Below are 4,426 nucleotides of genomic sequence, written 5' to 3' on the forward strand. Positions count from 1 at the left end.
CGTCGCCGGCCTCCACGCAACCACCTCCGCCTCCACCACCACCTCCGCCCCGCTCTCCACCGAACACCTCCCCGCTTCCACCACCACCCTCCCGCCTCCTAACCAGCCCAACACTCCCGCCCTCCACCACCACCGTCCGCGCCTCACCGACAACCACCCATGTCCCGCCTCCACCACACCTCCCGCTCCACCCCACCCTAACCGTCGCCGCCCTCGCACGCACCGACTCCCGCCTCCACCCCGACGCACGCTCCCCGCCTCCACCCGACCACCTCACTCTCCACCACCACCCGTCCCCGCCTCCACCAGCCACCTCCCGCCGGATTTGCGGTTTCAACTGGCGGCAGCCGGTGGGAGTAGTAATGAGAATTAAATCGCGGGGTCAGCGCTGTGATCCACCAGTAGCCGCGACCGGTGCTCCGCCAGAGAAGGTCGGCTCACTCTTTTTATCAGAATCACTAGAGGAGAGACGAGAGAGAGAGAGCAGGAAGAAAGAGAGAGAGAGAGAGAGAGAGAGAGAGAGAGAGAAGAGAGAGAGAGAGAGAGAGAGACGAGACGAGAGAGAGAGAGAGAGAGAGAGAGATGAGAGAGAGAGAGAGAGAGGAGAGACGACGAGAGAGAGAAAAGGAGGAGAGAAAGAGAGAGGAAGAGAGAGAGAGAGAGAGAGAGAGAGAGAGAGAGAGAGAGAAGAGAGAGAGAGAGAGAGAGAGAGAGAGAGAGAGAGAGAGAGAGAGAGAGAGACGAGAGGAGAGAAGAGAGAGAGAGCAAAGAAAAGAGAGAGAGAGCAGAGAGAAGAGAGAGAGAGGAGAGAGAGAGAAGAGATGTACAGAGGAGAGAAGCAGGAAGAGGAGAGATGTAGTAGAGACGAGAAAGAGAACGAGGAGGGAGAGAGAGAGAGAAACAGAGAGAGCGAGAGAGAGAAGAGAGAGAGACGAGAGAGAGAGAGAGAGCGAGAGAGAGAGAGATGAGAGAGAGATGAGAGAGAGAGGAGAGAGAGAGAGAGAGAGAGAGAGGCGCAGAAGAGAGAGAGAGAGAGAGAGAGAGAGAGATAGCGAGGAGATGAGAGAGAGGAGAGTAGAGGGAGATGAGAGAGAGGAGAGCGAGAGAGAGAGAGAGAGAGAGAGAGAGGAGAGAGAGAAGAGCAGAGAGACGAGGAGGGGGGGAGAGAGAGAGAGAAGAGAGAAAAGAGAGGAGAGGAGAGAGAAAGAGAGAGATGAGAGAGAGGAGAAGAGAAGAGAGCGTACGAGAGAGAGGGGAGAGAGAGAAACGAAACGAGAGAGAGGAGAAGGAGAGAGAGAGAGTAAAGAGAGAGAGAGAAGAGAAGAGAGAGAGTAGAGAGAGAGAGGTGGAGTGAAGAGAGAGAGGAGAGCAGAGAGAGAGAGAGAGAGAGAGAGAGCGGCGAGAGAGAGAGAGAAGAGAGCGAGAGGAGAGGCGGAGAGAGAGAGAGAGAGAGAGTGAGTGGACGCAGAGAGAGAGAGAGAGCGAGAGAGAGAGAGAGAGAGAGAGAGAGAGAGAGGTGAGAGAGACGAGAGAGAGAGAGAGAGAAAGAGAGAGAGAGAGCAGCGAGAGAGAAGGAGAGAGAGGCGAGAGAGAGAGGGCGAGAGAGAGAAAGAAAGAGAGAGAGAGAGGGAGAGAGAGAGAGAGATGAGAGGGAGAGAGAGAGAGAGAACACGCAGAGAGAAGAGAGAGAGGGGGAGGAGAGAAGCAGAGAGCCGAAAAGAGAGGAACAGAAGAGAGAGACGGAGAAGAAGAGAGAGAGAGATGAGAGGAGCGCCGAGAGAGAGAGGGAGAGAAGAGAGAGAGAGAGCGAGAGAGAGAGAGGGCGAGAGAGAGAGCGAGAGAGGAGAGGGAGAGAGGAGAAGAGAGAGGGGAGTGAGAGAGAGCAGAGAGAGAGATGAGAGCAGAGAGAGGGGGAGACGCAACCGACGAGAAGGGAAGAGAAGAGAGACGGGCAAGGGAGAGGGGCAGTGAGAGAGAGAAAACGGGCGGCACGAGACAGAACGAAAGCAGGGAGTAGCAGCAGTGTAGTAGAAGGCATCTCTGCATCGCATCGATGCGCTGTCGCTTATGTCCGCACCAGCGAGACTCTTGACCCGCCCCGCCGCCCGCGGTCGGCCGGTCCATGGTCCCTGACCGCATTCGCCCCGTCTTACCTCCTCGTAAGGGGAAGTTAAGACGGGCTGCATTCTGCTGTGCTCGAAGTAAGTGACGCGCGTGGAGTCGCTGTCCCCCCAGCCCCCAGCCTCCCGTTCGTTTTGATCATCGGGCCGCTCTCGGCCTTTCCCGCAGAATTTCGACAAGGGAAGGAAGATAGTGATCCGCTAGGGGACGGCCTCTGATTTGGCTAATTTTGTCTCTTATTCTATTTTTAATTTATTTTGGCAGAATTTTGTTTCTATTTTAGAATTAGGGCTAGGGTTACGGGTTAGGAATTAGGGTTAAGGTTAGGGTTAGGGCTTAACCTGATATTCTATATCCAGAACACCACTAATTAATCTGCGCCATCATAGCGGATCAACTATCTCTCTCTGAGACCTACTACTTTCCGCGTGCCACGTACAGGTAAAAGTTTATCCTAAACAATTTTTGCTTATGAAACATCGTTCGAGTATGCGTAATACAAAACTCCATGCATAACAGTGCCAACATCACGACCTACACGCCATTCTAACTGGAACGCTAGTAGTAGAAAGGCACGTACTTGACTAGGTGGCTGGGCTACTAGGTTCATTAGGAATGGCTGTTAGGGCAATGGGCGCAACGGAGGACACGTACTGACTAGGTGCTACTACTACTAGGTTCATTAGGAAGTGGTTCACCGGCAGCGGCGCCAAAGCGGGGACAGATAAAAAGCTAAATGGTTAGGCGCGGCTAGAACAGTATTCGGCAAGTGTGTGTGTGTGTGTGTGTGTGTGTGTGTGTGTGTGTGTGTGTGTGTGTGTGTGTGTGGCGCCGCGCGCGGTGTGCGTATGGCGTGCGTGCGTGCGTGTGCGTGTACTACGGCGTGTGCGCGTGCACGCGTGTGCGCGTGTGTGTGGTTATATGCGTGCGTGCGCGCGTGCGCGGCGCGTGTGGTGTGTTGTCGCGTGCGTTAGTGCGTGTGCGTGCGCTTGTGTGTGTGAGTTCGTGCGTGAAGCGTGCGCATGTGTCTTGTAATTAGCATTTAGAGTAATGATCCACTCTAGAGATCCAGACGCCGCTTTTCTTGTCCCATCCTTGTTGTCGCCTGGTATAGTGCGACTACAATTTATACGTTGTAAAGACCGATATGTTCGTCGTAAGACGTATGTTACAACTAAAACGATCGCGACAACGATTCCCTAGTTCGTCCGTCGCCACCGCCCGTGGTGTCGGTGGCTCGTGCGGTGGTCGCCTGCATCTCACTGCCGGACACTGCCGGACACTGCCGGACACTGCCGGACCCTGTCAGACATGACCACCCACTCACTCACCACGTAAGCTTTGTCCACACAGCCACTCGCCCAATGTCCACTCGTTGCCCAACGTCCACTTGTAGCTTTATGACCCTAATTGGCATCTCAGTGACGCAGTCAGGCTTACCGCCACAAACAAACAGACACTTCGCAAGTGCCCGCACACATAGATATACGTGACGTGATTTACATGACAAAAGTAATCAGGCTATAAAGAGGAATCAGAGACATGGGTCGAAGCCGAGATTTCAGTCGTAAGAACCAACGACCTTGGTAACCAACCTGGAAGCGTGGATACCAGCACGATGCTTCAATAAAAAAATGCAATGCCTTGGTTGGCGCTCTCGCGATGAAAGAATGAATGAGAGTGGGGTGGGAGGCCATGAACGCCCGCAGGAAATAATGATAATAATGATGCGAAATAAAATAAATGAAAAATAAAATAAAATGAAATAAAAACGAAATCATAATAATAACCGCCTGAACGAAATAATGTGGATGCGAAATGGATGTCTCGAGCAAGGGAAGCAAATAGATAGATAGAGAAAGACGGGAGATAGACGAGAGGATGGGAGTGAGAAAGGATGGCAGTAAGAATAGAGACAAGGGCGTTGGAAAGAAAGCGTAAGAAGTAGGGAATACCAAAGACAGAGTAGGAAGGAGAGAGAGTTTGGAAAGAGAGAGTAAAAAGTAGGGAAAACCAAACAAGCGATAAACGGCAGCATTATCGTGTAGCAGTGATAGAATCGCGATAGCTCTGCTGCATTCAGCCGATATCGACTGGATGACTGAACGTAATTAGATGTTTACACTCAGAGAGATGTGGAGGCGAGATAGACAGGGAGAGATGGTGCGATATTCTGCCGTCAGGCGGCGCTAATCTCGCCATCTCTTTCTCTCTCTCTCTCTCTCTCTCTCTCTCTTTTTTTCTTTCTCTCTCTCTCTCTCGCTCTCTCCCTCTCTCGCTCTAGCTCTGTCTTTTTCTTTCGCTC

The sequence above is a fragment of the Priapulus caudatus genome, unplaced genomic scaffold, assembly GCF_000485595.1.
Source record: "Priapulus caudatus unplaced genomic scaffold, Priapulus_caudatus-5.0.1 Scaffold893, whole genome shotgun sequence".
Classification (NCBI taxonomy): Eukaryota; Metazoa; Priapulida; class Priapulimorpha; order Priapulimorphida; family Priapulidae; genus Priapulus; species Priapulus caudatus.